At 44.2% G+C, this 15,151-nt stretch overlaps 1 protein-coding gene across 2 annotated transcripts in view; it reads right to left on the bottom strand.

The window, feature by feature from the left end:
- Positions 1–11,748, bottom strand: part of PDE10A (phosphodiesterase 10A) — a 786,289-nt gene extending 774,541 nt beyond the window's left edge. Inside the window, exon 1 of one of the 2 annotated variants that reach the window (XM_037817809.1) lies at positions 11,594–11,748. The gene's annotated coding sequence lies outside the window, so the exon portion shown is untranslated. Of the gene's footprint in view, positions 1–10,236; positions 10,301–11,593 lie in introns of those variants that run through there. The other variant, XM_037817810.1, reaches the window with a different exon arrangement.
- Between the last annotated feature and the right edge of the window lie 3,403 nt (positions 11,749–15,151).

Below are 15,151 nucleotides of genomic sequence, written 5' to 3'. Positions count from 1 at the left end.
AGGAAAACTACAGGCCAGTCATCCTAATGAATATAGATGCAAAAATTCTCAACAAAACACTTGCAAATCAAATCCAAAGACACATTAAAAACATCATAAACCATGATCAAGTGGGGTTCATTTCAGGAATGCAAGGATGGTTCAGCATAAGAAAATCAATCAATGTAATACAACACATTAACAAACCAAAATGGAAAAATCAAATGATCATCTCAATAGATGCTGAAAAAGCATCTAACAAAATTCAGCATCCTTTTTTTGATAAAAACACTTCAAAAGGTCAGAATTGAAGGAAATTTCCCCAATATGATAAAGGGCATATATGAAAAACCCACAGCCAGCATAGTACTCAAACGTGAGAGACTGAAAGCCTTCCCTCTAAGATCAGGAAAGAGACAAGGATGCCCGCTGTCACCGCTAGTATTCAACATTGTGTTAGAAGTTCTAGCCAGAGCAATCTGGCAAGACAAAGAAATAAAAGGCATCAAAATTGGAAAGGAAGAAGTAAAACTGTCATTATTTGCAGAAGATATGATTTTATATTTGGAAAACCCAGAGAAATTAATGACAGCTACTTAAGCTAATAAACAAGTTTAGCAAAGTAGCAGGATACAAGATTAATGGACATAAGTCAGTAACGTTCCCATACACTAGAAATGACCTAACTGAAGAGACACTCAAGAAAAAGATTCCATTCTCAATAGCAACTAAAAAAATCAAGTACCTAGGAATAAACTTAACTAAGGATGTAAAAGACCTCTACATAGAAAATTACATAATGTTACTAAAAGAGATAAAAGGGTCCTAAAGAGATGGAAAGATATTCTGTGCTCATAGACAGAGAGGCTAAACATCTTAGATACCAATCCTACCCAAACTGATCCACATAGTCAATGCAATTCCAATCAAAATTACAACAATGTACTTTGCAGACTTGGAAAAGCTAGCTATCAAATTTATTTGGAAGGGAAAGGAGGCTCAAATTGCTAAAAACATTCTAAAAAAGAAAAATGAAGTGGGAGGACTTACACTGCCTATGGAGCTTACTATAAAGCCACAGTAGTCAAAACAGCATGGTATTGGCATATTGGCACAAAGATAGACATATTGATCAATGGAATCAAATTGAGAATTTGGAAATAGACCCCCAGATATATGGGCGACTGATTTTTGAAAAGGCCTCCAAATCCACTGAACTGGGATAGAACAGTCTCTTCAACTAATGGGGCTGACAGAACTGGATAGCCATATCCAAGAGAATGAAAAAGGACCCCTACTTCACACCCTATAAAAAATTAACTCAAAGTGGATCAAAGACCTCAATATAAGAGACACTACCATAAAACACCTAGAAGATAATGCAGGGAAACTTCTTCAAGACCTAGTATTAGGAGGTCACTTGTTAGACCTTATACTCAAAGCACAAGCAACAAAAGGGAAAACAGATACATGGGAACACCTCAAAATCAAAAGCTTCTGTACCTCAAAGGAATTTGTCAAAAAAGAGGCAGCCAACTCAATGGGAGAAAATATTTGGAAACCATGTATCTGATAAGAGACTGATATATTGCATATAAAAAGAAATCCTGCAACTCAATGACAATAGTACAAACAGCCCAATTACAAAATGGGTAAAAGATATGGAAAAAAAAAACATTTCTCTGAAGAGGAAATACAAATGGCTAAAAAACACATGAAAAAAAATGTTCATCTTCACTAGCCATTAGGGAGATGCAAATCAAGAACGTAATGAAATATCATCTCACACCAATAAGAATGGCTGCCATTAAACAAACAGGAAACTACAAATGCTGGAGAGGAGATGGAGAAATTGGAACTCCTATTCATTGCTGGTAGGACTGTATAATGGTACAGCCACTCTGGAAGATAGCCTGGTGGTTCCTGAAAAAAACTAGATATTGAGTTACCCTTAAATCCAGCAATTTCACTTCTCGGTGTACACCTGGAAGACCTGAAAGCAATGACGTGAATACAGATTTGCACACCAATGTTCATAACAGCATTATACACAGTTGCCAAGAGATGGAAACAACCAGATGTCCTTCAACAGATGAGTGGATAAACAAAATCTGGTATACACATACAATGGAATACTACACAGCAGTAAAAATGAATGAGGTCATAAAACATATGGCAACATGGATGAAACTTGAAGACATAATGCTGAGTGACAAAAAGCCAGACACAAAAGGAGAGATACTGTGTGCTACTAGTAATGTGAACTCTGTGAAAAATGTAAAATAAGAATCTTATAAGGTAGATATATGGTAGAATACAGGGGACCTAGAGATAGACAGAAGCTAGTGAAGGGGGAATGATAATCTAATATGTACAGATATGATAACGAGGGTGAACTTAATGGTATGGGAATGGACAGGTGTGACTATGGTTCATTAATGGGATTATAAGTATCAGTGACACATTGAAGGCAAACATGTTTATAAATGGTTGTTTAAAGGCTTGTAACCCACAGAGTAACACCTCAAACCTAAATAAGTGTTAGCATGATATACTATATAAGTGAAGATAATGTAAGAAACTGACCATTTATCTTGGGACAGAGAATATATTAAATGAAGTTAGAAACCCACTACTTAATAAATCAAGCCCTCAACTTGAGGCTTGCTTTTGTGAAATTTAGGGTTGTAAATAAGAGGCTGAGTCCTCCTATAATTATGCCTAAGAGGCATCTCCAGGAACCTCTTTTGTTGCTCAGATGTGGTCTTTCTCTCTTTCCCTAAGCCCAATGTGGCAAATAAATTCATTAACCTTCTCCACCCCCACCCCCCACCTGCCAAGGGACATGATCCCCAGGGGAATGAATCTCCCTGGTGATGTGGGACATGACTCCTGGGAGTGAGCCTGATCCTGGCAGTGAGAGATTGAAAATGCCTTCTTGACCAAAAGGGGGAAAAAGAAAGGTAACAAGCTGAGGTCACAGTGGCTGAGAGATCCCAAATAGAGTCTAGAGGCTATCCTGGAGGTTCCTCTTATGCAAGCTCCAGCTGGACATCCCAAATGGCCACAGTATGCCATGCCCTTACCAAAGGTAGTCCCCAAATACCCAGGTCCCTACCTGAGTTTCTATAAAAGATTCATCACTAAGTTTTATCTTTCAGAAACTTGAATCCACCAGAGTGTTCCTATCCCAGATGTCCTAAAACCCAGAGGCAACAGCCTCTTTAAGATCAACTATCAGATGCAGCCCCCTTCCCCATATTGTCAACACCCCCTTTAATAAGAACAAGTTAGGGTTCTCACTGCCTAGGCACCGCTGAAGATGAAGAAAAAGACTGAGAGGAAGGAGTAGCAACAAACAAGATTTAACAATATCTTATCTTATGCATCAAGAGTGCATCTACATGATGCTTACATTGTATAGAAAAAGGGATATTACATATGTGGGCTTGTACGTGTACAGGATTTTCCAGTTGGCTACCTAACAACCTTATAATATTGGTGACCCTTGGGGAAGGTGAGTGGGGTTGGAGGAGGACTTGCCTATGAATGCTAAAACTTCATCTAATTATATATATGTTTTTGGATGCTGGGGTGTTCAAGGGTTGGAAGGAGGTAAATGACATGGTGGGATTGAAGCCTATGGCATCCTTTGGGATTTGCTCTATTATTGTTTGTTGAATTGTGCCTTGAAGGTTTTTACCTTTCTGTATATACCTTGTGCTGCATAATAGGGAAGGAACTGAGACTGTGGAACATAACCCATAACAATTTTTGAAATTACCTATAAAACTGCTTGTTGACCTGTACATTGAGAGCCGACACCTTTCTGTATGTATGTTATATTTTACAATAATAGAAATGGCTGAAGTTATGGAACTGTGACCCATGACATTTTTTTAAATTTTCTCTCTAACTACTTGTTGAATCATACTTTGAAAGTTATCACTGTTATGTATATATGCTAAAGTTCACAATAAAAAATGCAAAAGGAAAAGAATGTCTGCAAATCACTGCCAAGCAGTTGAGTGAAAAATAGTAACAGTGGTGAAAGAGAGAGAAGAAGAGGAGGAGGAGGAGAAGAGACAAGGAGGAAGAGAAAGAAGGAAAAAAATACAGCAAAATATTTGTTCTGGTCTCTCTTCAAGGGTAAATAAACTCCCCACTTAAAATTTGGTTCAGATGTTGAGAGGGATGCCATCCATGCATCAAGAAGGCGTGAAAGGATGTGTTATTCACATAACGAGGCTTTCTGAGAAGAGCAGGGAAGGTTCTCAAGAACGTCTGAAAATGGCTTGAAAGGGCAGGGGACTGGCTTGGGCTTTCTGGTGATGAGAGGGTGGGACTGGGTGAGAATTCCCAAGCAGGAGCTTGAACCTTCCCCCTGGCACTAAGGGAGGGAATGCGTGGACTGGCAGAGGGCTTGAAACACCAGAGATGGTGTCAGACTCCTTATTAAAAGGTGACAATTGGTAAACTTGGGTAAAGAGTACAGAGATGTTCATTGCCCTAGCCCTGCAACTGTTCTGTAGATTTGACATTTCTTCAAAATTAAAAGTTGGGAAAAGAAGAGATTATGTTTCCAGACCTCTCTTAGGCATTCATGCCATGCTTTTAAAACCTCGAAATTAAGTCCTAAGGAAAATTTTACAAATTAATTAAAATTAATCAAGGTAAGCCACACAATGGAATACTAGGCAGCCAGTAAAAAGAAAAGCTATGCATGCTGATAAATTTCCAAGATACAGGTAAGTGAATAAAGCGAGGTACAAGAAGAGTGCATCTATATGATTCTTACATTTACATAAGAAAGGGATATTATATATGTAGGCCTGTACATGCACAGAATTTTTCAGTTGTCTAGCTAAGAACCTTGTAATATTGGTAATCCTTGGGGAAGGTAAATGGGGTTGGAGAAGGACTTGTATATCTTCTCTATATATCCTCTTGTAATATTTGACTTTTTAAAAACATGTCCATTTATGTGTGTGTGTGTGAATGTGTGTGTGATATTATGATATTGGTAATTGTGACTGCTACCTCATATTCATCAAGAAGGAAAATGGAAAGCAAAAGCACTCTTCACACAAATTTCATGTCACAGTTGAGTGGTTCTTTTATTAAAAGTTCTCTTTCAGCTAATGAGGTGAAAATAATTTCTGCTTACCTGGGAAGCAATGTTCTGTTTGTATTATTCAGTCTAGCCATAAAAGTGATTGTATGGAGCAATATTGCATAACTTTTACCTCCATGTATTTGCAATCCTATTTCTCTACCGGAAGGAAGCGAGAAGGTGTGTGCTTGTGGGGAAACGGGGAGAAGGTTGGCAAATGGGAGCCGAAACATTCACTATTTACAATGTAGAGGAAGCTCACTACTAACTTGCAGGTCAAAAAGTACCCACTGTTAATATCCCAGGATGCTCAGAGCTTCTGGTGGAACTAGAAAGATGGCAGCCCTCTGGCTACTGGCTTTTCCAAATTGTAGTTTTAAGTGCCTTCCTCACCCCACCCTTTTAAGAAAGTTAATTAGTGCCCTGCATTCAATTCCTTTGTGAGTCACCGTTTAGATTACAGTTCGATCATGATTTATGCATTTCTTCACCCAATCATAATCAAAGCCCTAGACATTGGACCTTCAAAAGCATCTAATTCAACCTTCCAATTTTACAGACAAGACACAAAGGGGTGGTATTCTTTTGCTTTGTTTTGTTTTGTGTTTTTATATACATAGCATCCTTTCTGGTTGGAATAAAAAAGGCTTCGTCCAAGTACAAAGAGTAATTTCTTGATTCCATTCTTCATTTCTTGTACTTTTCCCCTAAACTCTCCTCTCTGCTCCACTTTCCTTGGTCCATCCCATGGCAATAGCCTTTCTATTTGGGAGCCAGAGAAACTAATATGAGAACTAAAAAAATTATCCGGATTATAACTCTCTTTGTCATCAAGCTTCTGTAGAATGGGTACTTGTATGATTGTGGGGATGTTTTTATTTCTCCTTTTAATAATCATGTCCACTCTTTTATATTAATAACTGTGAATCACCCTTTATGAGGTTTTTCATAATTATTTAAGAAACAGTTCTATTAAAAAGTCCTTAATTTGTTGGGAAAAAAATGTTGATCCAGCTGATGTTAGGGGATCATATAGATATAGGTCAGTTGATATTCTAGATCTTCACTTTCAAATAGTTTTAGAGGCATGGAATTGACCCATCCCCAGTTCCAGAGTCTCCCAAAGCCAATGACCATCCGTTAATAATACAGAAGAGTCACAAAACTCAAGTGTCATTCTGAAACAAGAGAGGTACACAGTTATAGGAAACCACACGTTTACGTCAGTCACTAATTCATCAGACAAAGGAATAGTTACCCACTGCCGTGAAAACGTCCGTGGACTGTAAAACATGAACAGATCATGTTCAGAACTCCCCTGACATTCACTCAACACTGAAGGTCACTTTAAACACCATGGTGCACAACCCAGAAAACTTCGCTGGATATGAGCTTAACCAATTTAACTAAAAATAGTTTTTTTTTTTAAGACACTCATGAGATTAATTTAACATAAAAATATACAATTGACATTGTATCACATCTCAATATCATCTTGAAAAAAATGGAGGTTAAAACTAGAAGGCAGAGCAATATAGAACAATTGGTGGGGGGAGAAAATGGAAACGAATTTCAGAGAAGCTACTAGGCCCAAGAGAATAGGTTTCTAACTAGAGTGTAACTGAGAAAATAGGGTTTATTGGTACATCTAAGGTTAGAGTAACCAATAAGACATCTTGTGATTAAACCAAATAATAAATAATAATTATTATTATTCCTAGAAATGATCCCTAATAATAATTCCTCGAAAAGAGATCAATATGAAGAGAATGAAAGAAATTAAAGTGCCTTCTTCTGTTAAAAAAATGAATAAATATAATTCTTCAGGGTTTCTATCAGAGACTTTTTCCTACAGTCTCGGACATCCGGCACCTTCACAGCTACTAGAAAACTGTGACATACTCTTAATCCTAAATTCAAAGCAATGAAGAAAAGTAGAAACAAAGCAAACCAAAAGTTGTGACTGGCATTACACATTTGCATATCAAATTTCTCTAAGTTGTAAAGGCAAAATCTTTGCACGTTTAACAATTTATGCAGATGCCTTGCATCAGCACAGTCTGCACATATGTGGGACAGCAGAACCAGCAGGGGCTCACCAGAGGACCACATTCTGACCAGATGTCACACAGACACACGTGCATACACACACACATGCATGTCAAATAACGTCACTGGACACCCAAAGAAATTTTCAATCCAAGATAGGAAAGTACCCTTCATTTCCCCCTTTACCTAGTTAAATAAAATAGGAGATAGTGGTCAAGGCCAGGAAGAAAACCAAAACCATACACTTGTGTTCACAATGACCCATTTAGTTCTTACCTCCATCACCGTAAGGAACTTCCTGAAGAACCTACTAACAAGACAAGTACCATCACAACACAATGAGCAGAAAATAGCTCGCATTGGCTCCGAGGTGTACACATCTATCAGCCACTTCTGAGGATCCTATGTGCCCTGGTTTATATGAGTGGTAAGCAAGGACATGAAAGGAAGCAATAGAGTTTTGTTCTTATGTTCACTAAGTTCTTACAGCATCTCTCTCCAGGCATCCCATATGCTTATGGGCCCTGTAAAATTTTATCTCAAATCAACCTGCTGACAGACCGTCTCAAAATCAGTGGCTATCACCGGAACTTAATTTTCAACTGCCTTAATTTAATACTCACTATAATACACATTCAGTGGTTGAAATGAACAAACATACAGGCCTTTCCAAATTGTTGAAACTTTAAAGAAGCCCCTTTTGATTTTCAAGGCCTGCAAGGCTGATGTATAGACTTTTCTTTATCCTTCAGTGTGCATATTTTCAAATTTGGCATAGAGAACCAAAGGGGGAAAAACAACATTGAGTCTAAGAGGTAGAAGACACTCACTTTCTTGAGCATGTGTACGGGGCCCTTTCACCTTGCACTGCTTGCTACATAACCATCTGTCACTCAAGCACTGGTTTTACCTGGAACTCTCTATTTCCCACTACCTGAGTGTGCATAGCACTATGTTCTACCCTATGTGTTTCTGCTATTTTCAGTGTGTGCCATGGCTACCACTACACAAAGAAATACACTCACAATAACACAGTAATTGAGTGCCCACACCCCTGATGATTTCTACAGTTGCACAGTCATGAACAGTTAACAAGCAGAGTTTTATTTGCCCAATACAACGGATGGACTAAAATCACTAGGCATTTCAAACACGAAAACTAAACCAATGTGTGCAGACATGTCATTTCAAATTTATAACTTGTGAATAATATGGCTATAGGAACTTAATGTTGCTTATTCTGACTTGCACAATATCCTCTGCAAAGTCTTACTCCACTATAGAATGTAGGAATTATTTGCTGCCGGTAGAACAAAATCCCCATAGCATTGCTTTATAAAAATTCTAATACCACACCTTTCCACAAAAAGAAGGAGAAATAGTTATGAAAATGCAATTCGTACTGCTTTTTGCGATGGGCGGCCATTCTTTCATTAATTATTATGAGAATAAGATGTATCCTCCTTGTTATTTACCATAATAATGATGTCAAATTCCCTAGAGTTCATCAGTTACTTACCCAAAAGAAAATGATATGTAAACTTTATAGATCAACCCTCAGGTCAAAACCAAATGCTCCCTTTAGAGCTGATGAATTTGGCAGACCCTCGGGGCAAAATTGCATTATGCCTTCCAGAGATGGAAAAATACCAACCCTACAGACAAAGTCATTTGCAATACTTGAATTTCTTACCAAGCACCTTTTTCCAGAAAATTAATTGAAGAAATGCACTGATTTTTGCTTTAAAATTTGTAACTGAGCAAAGAAATTTAAAACATGGACAATCACCAAATTCAGCCTCTTTTGAGGGAAGGCGGGGCATCACTGCTGTTTGAAAACCAAAATGCACGGTCCAGGGACACCTGAAACCAAACCCTTTGTTTTAAAATGCATACAAGTCATGCAAAAGGTTCCCAGGGGAGGCTGAAATTCATGCTTTCTTTGCGGAAGGGACTTTCGTGACTTCATGTTTCTTATGACGTTAAAGGAAAAGGGCCATGGGCTCCATTTTGAAGACAGACGTCTACCCCTCCTAAGCTTTGCTCAAATCTGCACCTGCCACAAAACCCAAGACCACAAGTCTCCATTCTAGAAAGGAAAGCAATCACCCAAAATAACTCCTCCACCTACTTGGGGCCAGATTATCCTACCACTTCTCCTTTCACCTGATTTTCCACAGTTTCACCAATAACAAAACAGTTGCATCTGGTTCATTTTTCTTTTGTTTCTTAACCACAGTCCAGAAACAGCTTGATTGGTTCATTCAGGCCTACTTGTAACCAAATCCAGAATGCTTTAAGTGAAATAAAGGTGCCTGTTAGGGTTTCTTTTATGTGGAAATCAGATATCTGAGGATCACTTTTTGTTTCCCCAGGAAAATTTCCATCTTCACTTTTTCACTGGCATTATCCTAGGCAAAGTACTACCTACCCAACTGCTTTCCCCACTCCATCTCTCCTTGAAATCCTAGCACATCACTACATTTGCTTCAAACCTCATCACCAACTTGAGTAGGCTGCAAAGAGCCCTGCCTGTGCAAGGGACGAAGCTTCAACATGACGCAATTCAAAACATTTCTGGATTGGAGAGGCACTGAAAAAGCCAAGGTCCCTGACTGCTTTCCCTCATCAGTTACAACACTAGGTGGACATCACCGTCACCCCACCCTCCAGACACAGGTCCTGCACACAGCCACTGATACAGGCATTAAACCAACAGGACAGCTTGTCCATCCCAATGCAAATGACAACAAGACATGCAGAGAATGGGAAACCAACCGGCCAGTAAACCCCTACTGGGTACCACTCCCATCCCACCCCACCCCACCGCCACTTAACTGCAAGTTCATGCAGATTTCCTTCTCCAGCATCCCTAATCAGCTCATGCCCAGCCCCACCCCCCATTTTCTGAAGACACTTGAAAATCCCATTGGTGAGGGGGGGGGAATGAAAAGTCTACTCAAGTTGTCTTGCTATAGGGAGCTGTGACGAAGGTTAGCTAGTGCATTCCTATAGAGGGATCTCAACTCCCAAACGTTTTCCTGTGTGTGCAACTCTCCCTTTCCTCCTCCCCTCCTCCCCTCCCCGCCCCCTACCTTGCTCCTCGCTGCTGCCCCCAAAACAGGCAGTGGGTCCCTCCTCTGGGAGCCGGGGTTCTCCACCACCTCCTCCACCCTCCAGGGCTTTGCGTTTCTTCGACATCTCTGGCCAGGGCTGGGACTTTGGGGGTTTTCTTTCCCCACCCCTCCCCCTCCCCCCTCAGAGAGAAGAGTGGAGGTGGGGCGAGGTGGAGGGGAGAAGGAGAGACAGAGGAAAGGGGTGGGGAGAAGAGACAAGGGAGGGAACCGGAAAGAAATTACAGCTTAAAGAGGGGAAGGGACTTTGGAGTGGCAGGAGAGGCAGGAGGAGGCAGGACCTGAGGGCAGAAATCCTACAATCACAGTTCCATCAGTGTGGCCCTACGTCTAGGGGGCTGTTTGCTCGTGTTCCTCCCTCTCTCTCCCCCCCCCTCCCTCTCCGTCCTCTTTTTTCTTTCAACTAGAAGGGTATGAGGGGAGGGGAAAAGAGATCAAAAGCCCGGGAGGAGAGGCTCCTTGGGCATCTCAGCTGATTTCTTTCTAATCTGGGAGGGGGTGGGGTGGGATGCTATATATTAGGACTCGCCCCTATTTATTTATGAAGGCGTGATGTCCTCTGAGTGGGGGTGGGGAGCAGTGCTTGGGGAGTTTGGTGTGGGTGTCCTCATGCATTGCATGGAAAATTGGGTGGAAGGAAAAAAATAAAATAAAATAAAATGCTGCAGAATGCTACATGGTGATGCGTTCAGTTGCGCGGGACTCCGGGCCCCCTCCTCGCCTGTGACATCATAGGAGCTTTTGCAGTAAAAAAAAAAAAAAAAAAAAAAAAAAAAAAGGCTGGGAGAGGTGGGAGGACAGAGGAGAGTGGAGGCTCAGGAAAAAGAAAAAAGAGGAGGGGGAAGTCCTTGTCCCCATTCAGAACTGGAGAAGGGAGGTGCGGAAGGAGGGAAGGCTGGAAGCTGTGCGCGCCAGCAGCTTCTCTTGGCCGCCTCAGGAGGCACCTGCCGGGCACGCATCGCAGCCGCTGCGCTCTGCAGCTGGTGGGTAACTCGGAGCTCAAAAACTCCTCGTTTCCAACCGCAGCCCCGGGGCAATCACTGCGGCGCTCGGGTGGGGGCCAGTCTCTCTCACCTCCTCTGCCAACCCCTTGAGTCCTCCGGCTTTATAAACTCCGGTTTCTACTTTCTCCACTCATCACTCCTCCCCCAAACAGTCATGTCCCCAAATACAGCACACACCTGTATCTTTTCTTATTGTCAGAAGGGTGGAGGAAATGATGGGAAGTTAAAATTAAAAGTAGGAAAAGCTCGGAATTAAGTTTCTCTGCACTCTCTGGGGTTAAATATTAGGTTAAAAAAAAGAACTATCAACTTACCCGCCAAGAGTATGATGAGGCAGTATATCTGCTTTCTGCTTGCTTCCGAGTTCGCGCATTTGAGCAGGGGGGAAATGCCAGGCAGCCAGGGGTCGGGCGGCTCTCCCGCTCCATTGAGAGAAGCGCGCAAAACAAGTTGCAAAGCGGGCCCAGGTGATCAAATTCAGGACCTCTCCAAGAACGCTCCCAGGTGTTCATTCAGCAGGCACACTCCCGAGGCACCCTAGATTTCGTGCTGATCTCACAAAAGAGGCAAGACAACTCTAAACGGTGCATATATCTCTTTCCCTCCTTTCCATTTGGGGGTCTTGAGGAAAGCAGAGCTGAGCGCGCTAGCAACCGATGCAGAGCAGTGCATTTCAGCTCCCGGTCCCAGTGGCAGCAACTTTGGATCCGCACACCGGAATGCAGAACCTATGTAAGAGTGTGTGTGAGTGTGTATGAGTGTGTGCGTGTGTGTGTGTGTGTGAGCGTGCCCGCGCGCACTTAATATTTGGGTGTATGTACTCTCCGGATCAAGTCTCCCCCGGCTGCCTAGAACTCAGAGAGTTTTCCTTTAAGCCGGGAGATGCTGCCCGGTCCCCCCTCCTCCCGCGTCCAACAGGAGGCAATGACGTCTGAGCCTCATTGCCGTAACCGTCCCCGGGTGCCGGGGCGCTCAGTGACAGGAGCGCGGCGCTCCGACGTCAGCAGCCGGACCTTTGGCTCCGCGGCGCCCGCGGAGACGGCTCCCACCCCCGCACCTGCCAGCCCGCCCCCCTCTCCCCCCCCCAAAGAAGGGATCAGGCAATCAAAGCCACCCGGCGGAGGGAGGGAAGGAGGGTGGGGGTGGGAGTTGGAGGGGGGACGCTCTGGGGCCGAGGTGGGTAGGACATAAATAGTGCAGGCTCCAGCCAGCCGGTCCCCCGCGCTGCGCCCCCGCAGGGGCCCCTTCGCCCCCGCCTTCTGTCAATTTCTGTCGGGATGACTCTGCTGCGAAGAAGGGGCGGGGGAGGAGGGAGTGGAATATACGTTTTTTCTCGTTCCCTTCTTCATTCATAGATCAGGTTAGACCACGGAGAGCTGCAGCCCCCACCCCCCACCCCCGCCGGGTAGCCCAGCAGCTCTGCGGGCGCGACGGAGAGCGGGTCTGCCCGCGAGGACCCGGCCGGCTGGGGGTCGCGGGTGGGGGTAGCTGGGGGTGGGGGTAGCTGGGGGTGCTGTCCCACTCCCACGCCTGGATATGCTGCAGAGCCACGCTGCCACCCCCGCGCGGGGGCGGGGACCCCAAACACCACCCTGAAGTGGACCAGGCGCCTGCCTATCGCGCCCCGCTCCCTCCCCAGGGGTCTTTTCTGCCCCTGAAGGAGAAAGATCGCAGCCCCTTCCCCCGCAGGGAGCGTGGATGGGGAAGGAGAGCAGGGGCCTGTGTCTGCGCCCAGAAGGTGGCATCAGGGCGCACGGGGAGGGCTGGGGCGAGGGGTGTCGCGGCACCCCTGAACGCTGAACACCGCTGGACCCTGCTCTCCGGGTCCCCTCCCGCCTCTCCCCGGCGTGTGCTGGGGGTGCGGAGCGAGAGGACTGCAGAGCCTGTTCCCGCGCCCCAGCCTGGCTCGCCAAGGAAATCAATGGTCTCGCTCTGCAGGGAGCGGCCGCGTGGTGAGGCCAGAGCCCCCCCAAATGCGCCGCCCGCGCTTCTAGCCGGTGTTCAAAGGGAGAGAGCCTGGGAGCCCACAGGACTGAATTCTGAGGCGCCCCCAACCCCCCAACACACACTTAGGTGCAGCAAGCCTTCAACGGAGCGCGCTGGACACTGGCGAGATTCGCGCGCCCGGGCCTGGGGATAGCAAATGGCAGTGGCACAGTGGCCAACTTTCTCCTGCGGTCTTTGCAGGGCGAGAACTTTGCCCAGGGCTTCCAGGGCCAGACTCGGCCATCGCCTCACAGAAGGTGCTGAGAGAAGTGTCTGTTCACTGGGCTCGCTCTGCAAATAAAGCTCCCTTCCACGGTGCTAGGGATTTGCACTCATTCAGTAAATTCATTCAGCGATTTTCTTAGCTTTCCCTTGTAAGTCATCCACTGGATCTTCCCCATCATACACACATGCTGTCCTTTCTCACATTAAAAAAGAAAAAAAAATTCTGGACCCCACTTTCTCCACCCACCACCCGGTGTCTCTCCTTCTCTTTTAAACCATTGCCTATATGTTCTGTATACTCTTGTCTGGTTTCTTTACTCTCATTTGCTCTTGAACCCACTCCAGTAAAGCTTTCTTAGGACTTTCACCTCCACTGCCCTGCAAAATCCTGCTGTCACTGAATTCACAAATCACCTCCAGGTAGCTCAATCCAGGGGTCCTCATTTTATTTAACTTGTCAACAGCATTTGACAAGAATTCATTCTCTCGTCTTAAGCTGAAACACATCCTTCACTTGGCTTTCAAGACACCGCCCCTCCTGATTTTTATCCCACCTTTCTGGATCTTTCTTCCTGATGGCATTTGTTGAACTCCTCCTTTCCCCCATCCTTGCTATTGGAGTGTCCCAGGGCTTACTCCATGGATCTCTTTCATTCCTATCAATAATTACTTCCTTGATAGAGTGAGAACTCAGTCTCATGGTTTTAAATATCCACATACTGATGACTTCTGCACTTAGATATTTAGCCCACACCTCTCCTCTAAACTCTGGACCCTTAGATCTAGCTACCATCTCCACTTGGCAGTCTAGAAGGCACCTGAAACTTAATATAACTATACCCCGGGCTCTTGAACCTTGCCCCACCCCAAGCCTGCTCCTCCCACACTTTCGCCATCTCAATAAGTGAACACATCACCCTCTCAGTTACCCTTAGACCAAACACGTTGGAGTGACATTGGTGCCTCTGTTTTTCATAATGCACATTCAGTGTGTCAGCAAAATCTATCCTCTCCACCTTAAAACATACCCAGGCTCCAAGTAATTTTCACTATCTCCATGGACACTACCCTGATCCTACACCCTTCATATCCAGCATGGATTATTGCAGTCACCATCTAACTAGTCACCTGCTTCTGCCCATGTTCTCTTCAGTCTATTCTCAATGCAGTAGCTAGAGGGAGCCTGTTACAATGTGAGGTCATGTCAGTTTCCACCGAAAAACCCTCCAGTGGCTTCTCAACTTCCCAGAGTAAAAGCCAAAGTCCTTATAATGACCTGCAAAATACTCCTGCATCTCTGAGCTTGATTCCTATTACATCCTCCCCTTGCTCACTTATCTCTAACTACACTGGTTTGCTGCTTCTAGAACATTTTGGACACTCTCCCAATGCAGTCTTCCTACCTGCTATGCCCTGTCCGAAGCCCTCTTTTGTGGCTCTCCACGGGGCTTGTTGTCCCTTCTCCTCGATTCCTGTGTTCAGGCCCCTTCTCAGCAAAACCTTCAACACCACAGCCTCTGAGCCCTCCCATCCCCCTTCCCTGCTTTTTTCCCCCTTTCTTAGCGCTTACTTATAGTCGCCTTACATGCCTCGTTTATTATCTGTCTCCCCACTAAAATGTAGCTTCGTGATGGCAGGAATTTTTGTCTTTGCTTGTAATG

Source organism: Choloepus didactylus, chromosome 24 (genome assembly GCF_015220235.1).
Source record: "Choloepus didactylus isolate mChoDid1 chromosome 24, mChoDid1.pri, whole genome shotgun sequence".
Taxonomy (NCBI): domain Eukaryota; kingdom Metazoa; phylum Chordata; class Mammalia; order Pilosa; family Megalonychidae; genus Choloepus; species Choloepus didactylus.
This window is presented reverse-complemented; position numbering and strand designations above follow the sequence as displayed.